The 19,621-nt window shown below is 38.4% G+C and overlaps 1 long non-coding RNA gene across 1 annotated transcript; it reads left to right on the top strand.

Moving 5' to 3' along the window:
• The first annotated feature begins 795 nt into the window (after positions 1–795).
• On the top strand, positions 796–5,098 carry LOC145527282 (uncharacterized). Its single transcript, XR_014069632.1, has 2 exons — positions 796–1,457; positions 1,581–5,098. It is a non-coding gene; the product is annotated as an uncharacterized LOC145527282 (long non-coding RNA).
• Positions 5,099–19,621: the final 14,523 nt, after the last annotated feature.

The raw sequence follows: 19,621 nt of genomic DNA on the forward strand, positions 1-19,621 counted from the left end.
GAAGGACAGGGAAACCTGGTGTGCTGCAGTCCGTGGGGTTGCAAAAAGTCAGACATGACTTAGCGACTCAACAACAACAAAAAGTGTGATATGAATACAAAGTCAAAAAATGACATGCTCCTGATGCATTTTAGCAAAGGTGTACTGTCTTTTTAGCCAAATAACTACAGAATAGTGTTTTCAGTTTATTAGGATCAAGGAAAAATATCAGATCAATAGCTGCATCAAGATGCCAATGGCTGAATTTCTCAAACAAGATTATCTCTGGAACAGTAGTTTTAATCAGTTATCTTTGCAGAATTGTGGCAGCTATGGAGATGTTCCAGTTAGGGACCTCTTCAAAAAAATTTGCTGCACAGCTGCACAGGATGTGCTTCCAGCTGGTAGCACCTTCAGGTTTCATTTCCACGGAGCTGAGATTATATCCTACTCTTCTCAGGGTGGCCCCAGTCAATGATTTACCAAGATGATGGGTGGCAAAATAGCCTGACCATTTTTGTCCAATATGGAACTTCTCTAGTGGACAGTTTTGCCCTGGAGCTTCCTGTCGGGTTGGTAAGGATTTTGTCAGATCTGTATCATGGCTGTATGGATTCCTTTTCAAAGTCCTGCCTCCTCCTCCTTTCTTTTCACAGATATTACAAATCAGTAAACCTTAGCACTCTTAACTCCATCTCAGACTCTGCTTCCTAAAGAATCTAACCTGCAATATGAAGTCTGCATTAATTTCCTGGTTTTTTTTTCCCCCCTAGAAACTGTCTATCCTCTGCACCCAAGCTAGAAACTTAAAAAGGATTTTTTTTTTTTTAAATAGAAATCATCATTTCCTCATCTTTACTTTTTTTTTTTTTTTCATTTTGGTAGTGGCACAAACTGTCAGGATTTTCAGAGGTGAGATACTGGTTCAAATGTACTATTTTGTTAGGAGAGTTTAGCACTAGTGCTCCTTCCTTGACATTTCTGAGATAATAATTGTCACTCCATAGATTATGGTACCTCTCCCAGATGCTGATAGATTCTGAGCCTGTACCAGTTAGTAGATCCTGTTCCTGTATCCAGGAACTTGGAAAGAGACAACAGGGTTACAATGGTTCAGTTTTAAGTATCCCCCTACCCTGATTTCTGCACTGGCTATTTCCTTTATTTTTTTTCTTTATGTTTTTGTTTGGTTTTTGTCTTTAATGTTATAGGATTCTCTCAAATGTTTGGTGACCTTCAGCACTCGGCTCCTATTTAAGACTGAAACAGAGATGCTGGATTAGTCATGTTTTCCATGCATCCTGGGCTTCAGGGTGATCTTATTGAGTTGTTTCACAGGAAAGATATCTAGTTATCTGTTTCTCTAGGTATTTGCTTTTGAACTAGTTACTTTACTAGAGAAGAAATATCTGTTTTTCCGCCTGAAAATTTTAAGCCTGGCTGCCAGTATTCGGGGAGCTGAGGGGGGAGGGGGACTAGTAATCTCATTTTTCACTTAACTTTCTTAAGTTAATTATGACAGCTCTCAGCTGTGCCCAGTGCCACTAAGATCAGAGTTTCTCTGGCTCATCATTTTCCAGTTTCCTTCTTGGGTGGGGAAGAAGATATGAGTGTCTAAACGATTTTTCCATAGGCCTCCAAGCAATCTTATGGCTTTCTACCAGACATCCAGCCTATTTTCAGAGGTATTTCCTACCTTAAATTCTTGATGCATTTTTTTTGTGGTTCCACACCTGTAATCCCCTGGCTGTGGGACTTCTCTCACATTGGGTTAAGGTTCCTTGTTATCTGGTATGCTAAGTCATTTACTAATCACCAGACATTATTCCTGTCATCGCCTCTCCTTTTAAAAATGTTTGTCCTTGTGGGTTAGAGCTTTCTGCTTTCCGTCAGGTTTCAAAGTGTAAAATAAGTTCATGATGAATAAATGTCCAACAGTACAGTATCCAATGTGCCATGTAAAGTAGAAATGTCCCCTCTTTATATCTATCCTCAGTCCAGACATAAAGTTCCCTTCCCAAGCATCAAACTGGCCAACCCTAAGTGTATTCTTGAGCCCTAGCTGTTGGAATTCCCAGAAAACAAATTAGGGCGGACATGAAACAGGCATCTCTCACCAAGATTGATGCAACAGAAGCTTTAAACATCTAAGATTTCAAATGCCAAGTCGGCAAAGAGTGTTGGGTGGGGAGAGGGTTGTATCTATTAAACAGTCAGTGCTCCAATACTCTTAACCTACTCCATTCCATGTAAGCTTGTCATTAGAAGTTTCTTCCTGAGCTTTCTCGCCATTAAACCATACCTGCTCAATATTTCAGTCCTCAGGAAGCTGACCTTAAAAAGTATAATTAATTAATAATGATGATGATAATGAAAATTATGGCAATGGCATAATGAAAATATGACAATGGCAACAAGAAGTGCATTTTTATCATCCAACCTCGAATGATTCCTTTTGGTCTTGCTAATAAACAACACTAGAAAAGAGTCTCATTCTCTAAGTAATTTGATAAACTCTCAGGAAATAAATGTAAACAGGCTTGTTTCTGGTAGGACTCCTTAAGTGTTATTAATACATGAGTGTATTAACAGGGAAAGGAACAACAAATGACAGAATACCACTGCTGAAAATTATATCAAGAGCTATTGAGCCTAAAACACAAAATTTCCAATGATATAATTCAGGTCTACCATAAAAAATTGAGTTACCGTAGCAAACTTGGCAGATTTTTGAAAATGTTAGACCAGGTATTCAGGCTCTTTTAAATTTATGTTTCCTGCTTGGCTTACCAGAGGACACCGTAGTAAAGAATCTGCCTGCCAATGCAGGAGATGCAAGAGACTGAGTTTGATCCCTGGGTTAGGAAGATCCTTTAGAGTAGGAAATGGTTACCCATTCCAGTATTCTTGCCTGGAAAATTCCATGGGCAGAGGAGCCTGGAGGGTTATAGTCCATCGGGTCATAAAGACTCAGAGGACATGATTGAGCAAGCACAAACTCGTATTCCTTCTTGCCTTCCAGGAGCTAATAAAGGGAATATATGTGAATGGCTGAAGGTGGATTTATTTTTATAATAATGTGGGCATTTTTCCTAACATTTTGGAAATTAAGGTAGATGATCAATTAAGACATGGACAAGTCATTTTTCCTCTTAAATGCAAATTTCCTCCTCTGTAAAATAAAACCTATTTCATAAGTTTGAGTTGACATGAAATAAACTTACTTAGATATAATGCCTAGGACATGATGATCATTTAATAAATATATATTTCTCACTAGCATTATTTTGGTTACTAGTATTCATGAAACAATGATAAATAGTTTGAGCCAGATTATATAATAAAGCATTTTATTTGGAGGTCCAGTGGATTAATCAGGCTCTATGCCCACACTTAAATAACTTATCAATGTCTAAGATATCAATTTATCTTTATAGATAAGCTTCTTGATAAGGGATGGACATATGGAATACATTTATACACTCTTATTTGCTTTTCAACAAGCCTCAAACAGCTCTTAACTGTATTTTGCTGTCAAATCATGACCTTCATGTTGGCAAATCAGGTAGACACTTTTTTTTTCTCTGGCCACCTCCCTTGATTTTTTAGCAGAATGCAACACAGCTAAACCCATTCTTTGTGTCATGTTTTTGATTCTTTTTCCCTCACCTCATTCCCAGCCTAAGCAGTGTCTGTTAGAATGCTGTGGTGTTTAGGAGCCAAATGGGGTTAGTTAGGGGAGATTGGCGGAGAAGGCAATGGCACCCTACTCCAGTACTCTTGCCTGGAAAATCCCATGGACGGAGGAGCCTGGTAGGCTACAGTCCACGGGGTCACTAAGAGTCAGACACGACTGAGCAACTTCACTTTCACTTTTCCCTCTCCTGCACTGGAGAAGGAAATGGCAACCCACTCCAGTATTCTTGCCTGGAGAATCCTAGGGACGGCGGAGCCTGGTGAGCTGCCATCTATGGGGTCGCACAGAGTCAGACACGACTGAAGCGACTTAGCAGCAGCAGCAGCAGGAGAAATTGGACTTGGAATAAAACAGACTTAGGTTCATATCTACCTACTTCTTCATTTGACAAACAGTTACTACCCATCTACCTAGTGCCAGAGACTGTGGTAAACACCCAGAGGTTTGCCCTCAGCCTCTTTCTCATTTTACAGTCCAGGTGACCTTATTCATTCTAACACAAGGGTCTCCAACCTCCAGGTCCAAATTGGTACCACCTGTCAGATCAATGGCAGCATTAGATTAGACATAAAGTGCACAATGAATGCAACAGGCTTGAATCATTCTGAAACCACCTACCCACCCCTGGTCCCTGGAAAAATTGTCTTCCACGAAATTGGTGAAAGTGAAAGTTGCTCAGTAGTGTCCGACTCCTTGCGACCCCATGGACTATACGCTCCATGGACTTCTCCAAGCCAGAATACTGGAGTGGGTAGTCTTTCCCTTTCTCCAGGGGCTCTTTCCAACCCAGGGATCAAATCCAGGTCTCCTGCATTGCAGGTGGATTCTTTACCAGCTGAGCCCAAAAAGGTTGGGAATCACTGTTCTAATGGCCACAACTCTGAAAGCTAGACCTCCAGCCCAGACCACTTCCTGAGTTTCTAACCCCTATATCTAACTGCTTCAGGGACATCCCCGTTTGGATATGTTATTGATAACCTCAACATCAAACTGTTGAAAAATAAATTAATCATCTGTAAACATACTGTGAATCTGCCCCTCTTCTGGTGTTTCCAGTTTTAGGGAATGGCATCAGCAATCTCCCAGGAGCTGAATATAAACACCTGAGAGTTTTCCCTGTCTCCACCTTCTTCTCTTCCCCAACATCAATCCAATGCAGCACCAAATTCTATCTTTTCTATTATCTTAGAGCCTTTCAAATTTGCCAGCTGCATTCATGTATTGATTCACCATGCATTTATTCTGTAATTTTTTTCTGCCAGAACCTGTCCTGGATTCTGAAAAAATAAAGATAAACGTGCGTTTCTCAAACTGTCAGGGCCATTTTTTTTTCTTCTCTTTTCTATTTTATTTCCAGTTGGTCATGGGTATTCTTTTGTAAAATACAATGAAAATCAATCCGTAGAAAAATAAAATGAAAAAGGACATATAAAATTCAAGCCCCAGTTTTTCATTATTAGATTGAATAAACATAAAATTACTCACTAAATTGCTGTAAAATTACTAAATGCTTCTCTCAATTTCTGTACCTGTCATTTTACAGACTGGTAAATTTTACAAATTGGTATATCACCCATAGACCACACTTGGAGTAACATTGAAGAAAGAGAGCCTGATTGTTTTTTAACCAAAAAAAAAAAGTTATACCATTAATTTGTGCTTATACTGAGGAATCAAACAGTATAAGAACATGTGAATATGTAAATAGAAAAAATAGGATCCCTGTTTTCCCTATTCCCTAGCCTGAGTTTCCCCTATTCCCTCATCTCATCCTGAAATTTCCCATATATTTTTTAGCATATTTATTTCTATAGGAAATAAAATGAATGAAATCAAATAGGGTGTATTCTTTTGTAATTTGCTTTTCTATTAAATTAAACATAGTTTGAGGATGTCTTTCTTTACAAATACATGGACTTCTTTCTTTTAAACTGCTAAATAATAAGTGGATTATATGAAATTGCAAATGGCAACCCACTCCAGTGTTCTTGCCTGGAGAATTCCAGGGACAGCGGAGCCTGGCAGGCTGCCGTCTATGGGATCGCACAGAGTCGGACACGACTGAAGCGACTTAGCAGCAGCATATGAAATTGCTGATATTCAATTGTTTTTGATTTTCAAAATGCCACATTTAAATGTTTCAGGGTCATGTTTTATTGTATGGCCACGCCATAATTGACTTGAACAATCCTCCATTGATGGACATTGAGGTTGATCCCACTGTTTTATGTGTAACATCTTTACAAACTTTAATGGGAGTGACCAAGGAAATATTATTTCTCCTAAAAGTTTACATCTTTTGGAAACTAGAAACATTAATAGAATGGATTTTTTTAAAAAAGGTGGGTCATGCCTAGGTTGATTATTAGCTGTAAGGAATCTGGATCTTATTACTATCGAAAAGATAGCATCAATAACTTGGAATTCTAAAGCACATTTTTATAACAAACTAATAATTATATATGTATAAATGCAAATGGCTTCAAATTGCAGGGGAAAGTATTTATAAAATTTGTCACTGTCAGCTCATATAGAGGAAATACTAAAAATATCTTTGCAGGCAGGAAAATAACTGGTAAATAACCAGCAATAACGGAGAAGGCAATGGCACCCCACTCCAGTACTCTTGCCTGGAAAATCCCATGGACGGAGGAGTCTGGTAGGCTGCAGTCCATGGGGTCGCTAGGAGTCGGAGACGACTGAGCGACTTCACTTTCACTTTTCACTTTCATGCATTGGAGAAGGAAATGGCAACCCATTCCAGTGTTCTTGCCTGGAGAATCCCAGGGACGGGGGAGCCTGTTGGGCTGCCGTCTATGGGGTCACGCAGAGTCAGACACGACTGAAGCGACAGCTTAGCTTAACCAGCAATAAACATTATCTATAGTAAAAGCTTTAATATTCATTTTCCACCAATGAAATACTTTAAAGGAAATACCTGAAATAACATCAAAATCTGATATTTCCCATTTAAAAACAGCAGCAAGAAGAATATGTTTATTACATTAACAAAATGGAATAGAAGAAATTGATAAAGTCTATGTCTTCCTGATTATAAAGCCTAGATCTCAGGCACTTTAGAAACACATGGCTAATCAGAACTTAGTTGTTACTGGTATAACTTCTTCTTTCACTTCATAGTAATATATTCTATTTTCTTCTCCATAGAGCAAGGCAAAAATGTGAACTTTTAGTGAAAGTAACTGAAAGCTAAGCAAACTTCATGATTGTTTCAGCTTGTTTTCTTTTCTACTTTTTTGAAACTGAATAAGTCATGGAATGTGAGAGTCTTAAGAGGAAAGCATTGTTGAATCCATTTGGAACCTGAGTGGATAAGTTCCCCTCAGGAACTCTACTGGTAGGTGAATTTTAAGTCAAACTGAGAGACATTTAAAGAAACCTCAGTTTTTCCCATTTATGCTATAGATAAGTAATAAAGAGAGTCCATCTTGAAATTGTTAAGCGTGTGCTGAAAGGCTTCGGTCCTTATTGTTTACAATCTGAGCCCAGTCAGGTGTGAACCTCAGGGGTAGAGAAGATGCCTTCAATAGCTTGTCATCAGTCAAGCTATTTAAGACATTTAAGGCTGATTTTTTTTTAACATTATGGCTAACTTTCTTACTCATATTTCTAATGATCAGAAGACAGTTGGTTTATGAATGACAGCTTGGTTAAGTAAAGACACTTGGTAACTACATTGTTATCCAGAGAGGTCAAAATTATTTAAGTACAAGAAAATCAATTGATTCAGGCAAATAAAGGAGTTTACGAAATTGTTCTGCATTTAGGATATTATTGCTTAATCATATATGAGGACTGGAGGGGATAGTGATAGTCATGGCCTGAGTGAGTGGGTCTCTTGCCTAGATTAAACTGTAAATGCTGGGGCAGAAACTCTCCCTTTCGCCCTCACTGGCTGGGAAGAAACAACCTTCAATACTGGGAGGGGACTCTCAGGGAGTGCCATGCCATGCCATGCTGCAAGGAACTACAGTGTCCTCTAGAGGCTGAGCTCAGTTCATTTCAGTTGCTCAGTTGTGTCAGACTCTTTGCGACCCCATGGACTGCAGCACGCCAGGCTTCCTGTCCATCACCAACTCCCAGAGCTTACTCAAACTCATGTCCATTGAGTCAGTGATGCCACCCAACCATCTCATCCTCTGTCATCCTTTTCTCCTCCCGCCTTCAATCATTCCCAGAATCAGAATCTTTTCAAATGAGTCAGTTCTTCCCATCAGGTGGCAAAACTATTGGAGTTTCAGCTTCAGCATCAGTCCTTCCAATAAATATTCAGGACTGATCTCCTTTAGGATGGACTGGTTGGATCTCCTTGCAGTACAAGGGACTCTCAAGAGTCTTCTCCAACACCACAGTTCAAAAGCATCAATTCTTTGGCGCTCAGCTTTCTTTATAGTCCAACTCTCACATTAATACATGACCACTGGAAAAATCATAGCCTTGAATAGACAGACTTTTATTGACAAAGTAATTTCTCTGCTTTTAATATGCTGTCTAGGTTGGTCATAACTTTCCTTTCAAGGAGTAAGCGTCTTTCACTTTCATGGCTGCAGTCACCATCTGCAGTGATCTTGGAGCCCCCGAAAACAAAGTCTGTCACTGTTTCCACTGTTTCCCCATCTATTTCCCATGAAGTGATGGGACCAGATGCCATGATCTTAGTTTTCTGAATGTTGAGTTTTTTGTTTTTTTTTTCACTTTAATCTCACATTTTATTTATTTATTTTTTTTATAAATTTATTTATTTTAGTTGGGGGCTAATTACTTTACAATATTGTAATAGTTTTTGCCATACATTGACATGAATCAGCCATGGGTTTACATGTGTTCCCCTTCCTGGACCCCCCACCCACCTCCCTCCCCATCCCATCCTTCTGGATCATCCCATTGCCCCGGCCCTGAGCCCTTGTCACATGCATCGAACATGGAATGGTGTTCTGTTTCACATATGATAATATACATGTTTCAATGCTATTCTCCCAGAACGTCCCACCCTCACCTTCTCCCTCAGAATGTTGAGTTTTAAGCCAACTTTTCACTCTCCTCTCTCACTTTCATCAAGAGGCTCTTTAGTTCTTCTTCACTTTCTGCTGTAAGGGTGGTGTCATCTGCATATCTGAAGTTATTGATATTTCTCCCAGCAATCTTGATTCCAGCTTGTGTTTCTTCCAGCCCAGCATTTCTCATGATGTGCTCTGCATATAAGTTAAATAAGCAGGGTGACAATATACAGCCTTGACATACTGCTTTTCCTATTTGGAACCAGTCTGTTGTTCCATGTCCAGTTCTAACTGTTGCTTCCTGACCTGCATTCAGATTTCTCAAGAGGCAGGTCCTGTGGTCTGGTATTCTCATCTCTTGAAGAATTTTCCACAGTTTATTGTGATCCACATAGTCAAAGGCTTTGGCATAGTCAATAAAGCAGAAGTAGATGTTTTTCTGGAACTCTCTTGGTTTTTTTGATGATCCAATCAATGTTGGCAATTTGATTTCTGGTTCCTCTGCCTTTTCTAGATCCAGCTTGAATATCTGGAAGTTGATGGTTCACATACTGTTGTAGCCTGGCTTGGAGAATTCTGAGCATTAATTTTCTAGCCTGTGAGATGCGTGCAATTGTGCGGTCATTTGAGCATTCTTTGGCATTTCCTTTCTTTGGGATTGGAATGAAAACTGACCTTTTCCAGTCCTATGGCCACTGCTGAGTTTTCCAGATTTGCTGGCATATTGAGTGCAGCACTTCCAGAGCATCATCTTTTAGGATTTGAAAGAGCTCAACTGGAATTCCATCATCTCCACTGGCTTTGTTCATAGTGATCCTTTCTAAGGCCCACGTGACTTCCCATTCCAGGGTGTCTGGCTCTAGGTGAGTGATCACACCATTGTGATTATCTGGGTCATGAAGATATTTTTTGTATAGTTCTTCTGTGTATTCTTGCCACCTCTTCTTAATATCTTCTGCTTCTCTTAGGTCCATAGCATTTCTTTCCCTTATTATGCCCATCTTTGCATGAAATGTTCCCTTGGTATCTCTAATTTTCTTGAAAAGATCTCTAGTCTTTCCCATTCTGTTGTTTTCCTCTATTTCTTTGCACTGGTCACTGAGGAAGGCTTTCTTATCTCTCCTTGCTATTCTTTGGAACTCTGCATTCAGGTGGGTATGTCTTTCCTTTTCTCCTTTTCCTTTCGCTTCTCTTCTAGAGGCTGAAGATGGCTTCTAAAAGCTGTGAGCAACCTCTGGCCATTACCCAGAAGGAAGCCAGGGCCCTCAGTCTTACAGTCCTAACGAAGTGAATTCTGCCAAAAATCTGAGTGGGTTTAGAAGTGGATCCATTGCCAGATGAACCTCTAGGTTAGAACCAATTCCTGAACACAACCTTAATGACTGCCTTGGGCTGGACTTCCCTGGTGGCTCAGTGGGTAAAGAACCCGCCTGCCGATGCAGGAGACACAGGTTCGATCCCTGGGTGGGTAAGATCCACTGAAGAAGGAAACAGCTACCCACTCCAGTATTCTTGCCTGGTCAATTTCATGGACTGAGGAGTCTGAAGGGCTACAGTCCACGGAGTCACAATAGAGCTGGACACAACTTAGCAACTAAACAACAACAAAGGACCTGGTGCCAGACCCAGACACCTGACCCACAGAAACTGTGAGATAAGAAACGTGTGCTCTAAGCTGTGCATTTACATTAACTGATGATAGAGCCATAGAACACTGCTAAGTTTACTTAAAGAAAAAATATTATGGGAAAATAATCTAGGTCATGGAATTATAGGGTTTCCCAGGTGGCTCAGTGGTAAAGAATCCACTTCCCAGTGTAGGAGACACATGAATTGCAGGTGGAATTATGGCAAAAATTAAGAAAAAGGGACACTTAAGTTTGAGAAACACTGATTTAAAGCAACCCTTAATTTTACATAGGGGTTCCCTGATGACTCAGATAGTAAAGAATCTGCCTGCAATGCAGGAGACCTGGGTTCAAACCCTGGATCAGGGAAGATCCCCTGGAGATAGAACTGGCTATCCATTCCAGTATTCTTGCCTGGAGAATTCCACGGACAGAGGAGTCTAACAGGTCCATGGCAGTCGCAAAGAGTTGGACATGACTGAGTGACTAACACACACACACACACACACACACACACACACACACACACACACACACACACACACACACACACACACACACACAATTTTATATAGTCATAAAATATCTGATGCCTATGAAAGTTGTTCTCTGCCATGATATATGAATAGCTTGCAGCAGAGTTAGAAATGAAACCAGAAGTGTATCATCTTTGACTATCAGCTTTCTGTGGGGAGGACTATTAACTATCTTTTATAGGGCCCAAAAGCACTACACTTACAATCAGCATTTATTGGGTTTTATTTTTTCAGTCAACAACTGTACATCCCATACTTGAAGTTTAGATTATTCAAGGAATACATGAGGCAATAAATAGTTAATATATTTCAGACTTTAGGATTGGGACTGGAAGAAGGCAAGAACAGTGTTCATTGCTTCCTTTATTTCTAGTTAGAGGCAGAAAGAAAAACAGTTCTAGGAAGACCATAACTGGAACTTCACTTGGGGCATAGCTCTATGTGTATCTTTACATTTTTCCTAGGCCTAGAATAAATACAATGAAGGTAGGAGTGATGGAAGGCGACAGAGCTGGGGTGAAAACAAAAGGAATAAAAGTCAATTATATTTGACGTAAAACTGATTCTAATGAGCTGGACAAATTTACTCAGAATCTCAATTTCATTTACTCTTAAATTAGAAAGGGAAGAGGAATGAGAACTAGGAAGCTTCCATCCCTCCTTCCAGCCTTAGAACCTTTATCTTTCAGGAAGATATACAGGGGAATATTTTTTTCTCTCTTAGTTTTGAACCCTAAATTATTGAAACAGCACCAGATGCACAAAGGAGCGGCCTTAAGACCTACAATCTATCAACACATTGCAATAACCACACCAGCCCTGAATGAATCATGGTGACATTGAGATTTTTCTTTCATTTAAAGGGAGCATCTAGAAGTCTTTGGTGATTGGGTAAAGAATAAGTCACGTTGCTGGCAATAAGCTGAGATTAGTCTTCAAGGTACCTTGTGTCTGGTCCAAAATATTTTTTTTTGATCAGAATGCTTGATCCTTTCTTTTTGTTGACACCACCTAAAGGCTGATTTCCAAAATTTACATATTATGCAAGACTTTAAGTTTAGACCACATCCCTGAAGTACTGATATTTTAGACTCTACCTGAGAAGATTCTGATAGTCACGAGTTCTTATGGCATGATTTTTCTTTCTGTTTAGAGTTTTGTGGTTTAGCACTTCATATCACTTTTCTAGCTAAAATTCTTTGCTTATTTCTAGGTTTATGATTCAAATGATCCCTTTGGCTATGCATTAGTTTTCTTTAGTTGCATTTTTCCATTTTCTATAAATTGTAAACATGCTAAATGATTTGACCCATCATCCACGTCCTGGTACGTTAGGGACACCCACGCTTTCACACATACACATGCCTACATAGGCAGCATGCATATCTATATCATGTGTACGAAGAAATACAGGGAGACATAGAGGAAGGAAGAAGGGCAAGGGGAAGGGGAAGGGAGGAGGGAAGGATGGGAAAATAGGAAGGCGTACTGAGGAGAGAAGAGGGAGGCAGGGAAGGAGAAAGGATAAGAGGGAAAGTGAAGTTGGATGGGGCAGACATTGCTGGTGGTCACAGTGATCTCGTATTCTCCTCTTCCTCAGGGTACACAGAAGGACTTGACTTACCCATTCTCAAAATCAGTGTGCTCTGTGACTTAACGTGACCAATGAAACGTGAACCAAGTTAAAGCTCGACACTATAAAGCCATCGCTCAGTTGTTCCTAATTTCTTCTACAGCCATTGTCATTGTGCTTATAGAGGTTATAAGATGAAAACAGCCTGGAATTCTGCTGAGAGCTTCTCAGAGCTACTGTAGACTTTGAATAAAGGACAAATAAGCTGTTATTGTGTTACCACAGCTGCTATTGTGTAAACCGCTGAGATCTTCAGACTTTTTTTCCACCAGATTAGTGCTTCCCAGGTGGCACTGGTGGTAGAGAACACTTCTGCCAATGCAGGAGACTTATGAGATGTGGGTTCAATCCTTGGATCAGTAAGACACCCTGGAGGAGGGCATGGCAACCCACTCCTGTGTTCTTGCTTGGAGAATCCCACAAACAGAGGAGCCAGGCAGGCTATGGTTCATAGGATCACAAAGAGTTGGACACAACTAAAGTGACTTAGCACAGAGACATGTCTACCATAATTGGTACATGGATAAGAGAGAAGAGAGAGAGGAGAAAACTTAAGAATGAAAGAGACAAATGGTAGGGTAAGAGGAGAAAATTATTCTAACTTGGTTAAATGTATGTATTAATAGGAAGTCCATTTTAATTACTTTTACTATGTATGAATGCAACAGATAAAGTTAGGGGCATAAAACAATAACTGTATTATACTTTTAAATTTTGTTGATCAAGAGTTTGAAAATAACTCAGAGGATGTGCCTTATCAATTGATGTGGTCTTAGAGAGCCTCATTGAATCATAAAGAAAATCTTGGAAGATAGATATTTTTCCAAGTGTTTTTATGTGAAACTGATTTTGAGATGTATTACATAATAAGTAAGTGACAAAACTGTATAGAATTTCAGACCAGGTCTTCATTAAAATGTACTTTTATTATAATATATTAAATGTATCACCCTCAGCTAGTGCCTACCTCTTAAGCAATTTATTCTAATTTCTACAAAGATGTCACCTCCCTAAAGTCCAATTCATCATTTTTCTTTAACAATCCCTACGGTTAAATATCATATAATACTTAGAACATTTTGAACCTCTCTTATGCCATGCCAATTTAAACTTCTAGGGGAATTCATCCCTATAACCTCTGCTTTATTCTGCTTTGTGTGTGGTTAGCACGTTGTTTTAACTAGTAATAGCAATAAACACAGGTTGCTTTCATAATTTCACAATTACAAGGTCAGAGCTCTTTAGAAACAGGAAAGTTACAGATACCTACTCGTTATGAAGAAAAAGTTTTCTTGTAATTGCCCATAAACTACTTTCTCTTTGCTGAAACAGGCATACTCCAATATTTACGTGTTGTCTAAAGCCGTGGTTTTTGAACAAGACCCCGTGTAGCCTCAGGACGCCCCTAGAAGTATCACAGGGCTTTGAAAGGGAATAAGCGGCAGGACAAGGAGGGCGTCTCAGATCACCTGGTCTTGACGATTGCTTCCACCTGAGAAGTCTACACTTTTACGGTGAGAGGAAGGTAGGGCACGTCTACCAGAGAAAATTCTGAGAAGCCTAACGAGGAGTAAGAAAACAAACGAAGAGTAAGAAAACAAACAAAAAATGATAGTAAGAATAAATGGCTGATAATATAAAGATGAGTATTTTAATTTTTAAAACAACCATTTAAAAAATAATGACAAGAGTCATAGCTAAAAAGCCCATCGATGAAATAAAATGGGTTCTTAAAAAAGTGCTGGATTAATCCAAAAGAATTCAAGGAAAGAGGAACAGAGTAGGGGAAATGATACAGTTAGAAAATACATAGCAAGGTTTTATACTCAAAACTAGTCTGCTGCAAATTACATTGAATATAAATGAATTTTTTAAAATGAATAAAAGGCAAAGATTGTCAAGTTGGATTTTAATAAAAGACAACTCTATGTTTTTAAATAGAGATATTATAAATAAAAATGAAAGATCAGTTAGAATATGGTAAATACACACACACACACACACAATACTTATAGTAAGCACAAGAAAAGAGGAAACAGATGTGTTAGATGAGAAACATCACCAGACAGAATAAATATATTTCATAATGATGAAAGCCCATTAGAAAGATCATGAAAAAGTTATAAGCAACTGATAATACTACTTGAAAATATGTAAAGAAAAATTGACAGAAAATTAAAGGCAAACATTGACAAATCTGCAGTTTAATTGAGGATTTTAACATTTCTTTGTAAGCATTAGTAGCAGAACTACAGAAAAATTCAAAGTTATGAAGTATTTCAAAAAATACTATCAATCAAGTTGATCTATAAAGCATTGTAACCAAAAGCTGGAGTATATATTTTTAAAGTACACAGATGGTAACAAAGGTACATCACATGATTGCTGATAAAATGTTCCAATAAATTTCATATAAGTAAAATTGTAGAGTATTTCTGAAAGCAATAGAATTATATTAGAAATTAAGATCAATACTCAGAAAGCCCACAAATGTTTGAAAAATAAACAACACAGTTGCACATAATTTTCATGTCAAGGAAAAAAATCTAAAGGGAATCAGAAACCAAAATCTCAACTAGAAGACAAAAAAAGTACAACATATCAAAATTTAAGGGATGAAATAGAAACAGTGACTACAGACTGGTGTGTAGCTTTATATCTTGATATTAGTAAAGAAGAAAGGCTCAAAATTAATTCTCTAATTTCCAGATTTTAAGGGATCCAGAAAAATCTGGAAAAGGACCTGTGAAATTCTTCCAGAATTAGTAAGTGAATTTAGCCATGGAACAGAATACAAGATACAAAAAAAAAAAAAAGTTGTATTCTTATAAACGGATAAAAGCAAAATTGGACTATGTAGAGTAACTAGAATTCTCCAACATTCTTGGTGGGAGTATAAATAACGCAAGCATTTCAAAAAACTAACATTTACTTAAAAATTTAATGTACATGCACCCTATTATATGCAACACTTCTACTCTTATTTACTAGAAGGAAATAAGAAATTGTGCATGAAGTTTTAGTTATAATAGCCAAAGACATGGAAAAAACCCACAATAGTGATATTGTGGGTGCCTCCGGGAGTGAGTACTAACTGCAAGGGAATGAGAAGAAAACATCCTGGAATTATGGAAATTCTCTGTATCTCGATTGGTATATCTTATTATACAGATATATATGTATATCCTTTTACCAATACATTTCATTTCACTCTCAATGTCAATGAATTTTATTGCATGTACATTTTACTTCAAATAAGAAAATGAAAAATCCATTTCTTAGTCTTGTCCAACACAGATTGACTGGAATCTCTATTCTATGTCGTTTCACTTTGGAATTCAAACTGACAGAAGAGACACTATGTGCAATATTGTTAGAATATGGCTAGTTTATCTTTTCTGTGAAAAGATTCAAGGAAAATCTTTCATAACTCTTAAAGTTATCTCCATGAAACAAAACATATCATCTCAGTTCATATGTTATAAAGCATGTTAGGCAGAAGTGGGTTATTTAGAATTTTAACCATCCTCCACCAAGATACCCCACGTGAATCTCTGGGACTATAAATATAATCATATATAACACCAACAATTGTATTAAATTACATGGAAAAAAGAGATTTTCCATAGAATATGCAATCCTACTATATGCTCAGAAATAGGAGAACCAGAATACTTTTCAAGCATCCTTGTGATAATTAAATCCCTTTATATAAAATATATTCTCCGGATAGCAACATCCTCATACTTTATTTTTCTGGGTTAAGCATTACTTTCTCCTTGAAAATTCCTTTTATGGTTCCTAACTGCAATTTAGTGTCACTACCCTCTCTTGAGGGAATTTGGTGTTCAAGGGCTTGGAAAGGGCAGTCAGTGCTTCCCAGCAGCAACCAGATTAATGAAGCAGAGCTGAGACTCCCCGGGGCCAGATCTAGGACGCAGGGGATAGTTTACAGAGGTTCACTTTCCATTCGGATAAGCCAAAGAGTTGATGGACTTTTCCTATAAACACAGATAGCAAACATTTTGGCTTTGAAGGTCATATGACCTTTGTTGTCACAATTTGACTCTGCCATTTCAGCTTGCAAGAAGCCATAGACAATATGTTAATAAGTGAGCATGGCTGTGTTTTAATAAAATTTTATTTATAACAGTGGACAAGGGGGCAAATTTGGCCCTCAGCCATAGTTTACTGACTCTTGAATTAAGCATCAATTTCATAGACTCTGAGAGGTATATGAGCCAGAAGATTCATCTCCAAATACATCTGTAGAAGAAGAAACTGCGTTATAGAAGGTAAAAATCAGCCTAATCGCTGGATCATCGAAAAAGCAAGAGAGTTCCAGAAAAACATCTATTTCTGCTTTATTGACTATGCCAAAGCCTTTGACTGTGTGGATCATAATAAACTGTGGAGAATTCTGAAAGAGCTGGGAATACCAAACTATCTGACCTGTCTCTTGATAAATTTGTATGCAGATCAGGAAGCAACAGTTAGAACTGGACATGGAACAACAGACTGGTTCCAAATAGGAAAAGGAGTACGTCAAGCCTGTATGTTGTCACACTGCTTATTTAACTTCTATGCAGAGTACATCATGAGAAACGCTGGGCTGGAAGAAACACAAGCTGGAATCAAGATTGCCGGGAGAAATATCAATAACCTCAGATATGCAGATGACACCACCCTTATGGCAGAAAGTGAAGAACTAAAAAGCCTCTTGATGAAAGTGAAAGAGGAGAGTGAAAAAGTTGGCTTAAAGCTCAACGTTCAGAAAACTAAGATCATGGCATCTGGTGCCATCACTTCATGGGAAATAGATGGGGAAACAGTGTCAGACTTTATTTTTTTGGGCTCCAAAATCACTGCTGATGGTGATTGCAGCCATGAAATTAAAAGACGCTTACTCCTTGGAAGGAAGGTTATGACCAACCTAGATAGCATATTTAAAAGCAGAGATATTACTCTGCCAACAAAGGTCCGTCTAGTCAAGGCTATGGTTTTTCCAGTGGTCATGTATGGATGTGAGAGTTGGACAGTGAAGAAAGCTGAGCACAGAAGAATTGATGCTTTTGAACTGTGGTGTTGGAGAAGACTCTTGAGAGTCCCTTGGACTGCAAGGAGATCCAACCAGTCCATCCTAAAGGAGATCAGTCCTGGGTGTTCACTGGAAGGACTGATGTTGAAGCTGAAACTCCAATACTTTGGCCACCTCATGTGAAGAGCTGACTCACTGGAAAAGACCCTAATGCTGGGAAGGATTGAGGGCAGGAGGAGAAGGGGATGACAGAGAATGAGATGATTGGATGGCATCACCGACTCGATGGACATGAGTTTGGGTAAACTCCAGGAGTTGGCGATGGACATGCTGCAGTCCATGGGGACGCAAAGAGTCAGACACGACCAAGTGACTGAACTGAATTAGACAGAGTGTTGGAGATTCATACATATGAAGCTGTGAGCAAAACTACTACATACTTTTTTGTCCTTCCTGAACTCCAATTACACATATGTTGGACTGCTTGTCACTTTTCAAATGGTTATCCATATTGTTTTTAAATATTTTTGGTTAATTAGTTAATACTTATTGATCTATCTTCAAGTTTATTGACTTTTCTAAGTGCAGTGTCCATTCATTTACTATGTTTATCTAGTGTTTACTGTTTCCTTTTATGCTTTGTCTTTGTTTCTTTTTCATTTTAGGTATTGTACTTTTGATTCTAGAATTTTGACTCAATTATTTTTATAGATGCTCTTTCTTTGTGGAGAATCCATATCCATTTACCTATTCACATTATCTTTTCATCTAAGTCTTTAAACATATTTAAAATCATTACTATAGATTCTTGCTTGCTAATTCTAATATTTGTCACATATTTTGCATTTTTATTGTCAATGGGGTATTTTAAGTAGAATAATGGTGGAGTTTGAAGTATACTATCATTTTGTTGAGTTTTTCTCAGAAATGGTGGGTCTTTTTTATATCTGGCAACGAAGATAAAGTGTCAAGTTAATCTGCAGCTGAGCTTCAGCTTTAATAAAATCGAATGCACTTTTGGTTAGTCCAACCACCAACCAGCGTGTTACTGTGGTCCCTTTTAGTCACTATGACTAATCTCTCTTATTAGATTTGACCCAACGAGAGTTGGTTCACGCTTTCCCCTTCAGAGTCAGCAGTAGGGGTCACTTTGTTCCAAGCACAGTGAGAGTACTCAAGACTGCAGATATTTTTTGTATTTTTCAGTCCTGTCTTCACAGTCATTTACTCAGATACATTGGGTGAAATTGTGAACTTCAAGGCTAAATGATTGCTTTTACTTTTGGGGGGCTTGCAACTTCAAATCTCCTTACCTTCCCCACCATTACCAATAGCTCACTCTTGTTAGGGGTCTCTCCTTAACTCTGCAAATTTTCTAGAAGGTATTCTCTTGACCATATCTAAATATGAAATTTTCCCCCAGGAAAGAGCCAGGACTCTCTCTTCACTTGTGAAAGAATGTTTTCTTCTGAAATGAGTTTTCCTGGACTCTTTTGAACACACCATTCTTTAGTAGTCTCATATATAATTTTTATTAAAGTATATTTTTGTGTTTTAATATCCTTTTACACTGTAACTTGAGATAAAGCTCTCTTTATTGACTTGCGCATGATTCTCTTGACTGCCCGCTTCCACTGCTAGTTAATTGTTCAAACTAGTCTCCAGTTTGATGCATTTACTAATGACTTACAAGCGTCTGACTAATCTCACCCCAGTTTGTTTGTTTGTTAGTTGTAATCAGTATGCTACAGACTAGAGAACTGGATTTTCTTTGGTTCTTGGATCCTTCAAGTTCTGAGGTTGCATGTCTTTGCTCCTCCTTTCCTTACTGGTTACTATTTGACATCTGTATTAAGGTAGGTTCTTTAAATCAGAGCCTGATGTTGACATTTGTGTACATGTGATTTATGATGAGAAATGTCTCAAGAGAAATTAGTTAGGGTGAGAGGAATGGGATAGTAATGCTGAAGGGGCAAAACCAGAATGTGGGTTCAGATGAAGTTTAAATTCAACATGATCAATCCCTCAGGGATTTGAAATCTAAACTACATCAGAGGCTATCTCTTGAGGCAAGGGAAGTAGAGGGCCACAT

This window comes from Giraffa tippelskirchi, chromosome 11 (genome assembly GCF_054371585.1).
Source record: "Giraffa tippelskirchi isolate mGirTip1 chromosome 11, T2T-mGirTip1v1.2.pri, whole genome shotgun sequence".
Classification (NCBI taxonomy): Eukaryota; Metazoa; Chordata; class Mammalia; order Artiodactyla; family Giraffidae; genus Giraffa; species Giraffa tippelskirchi.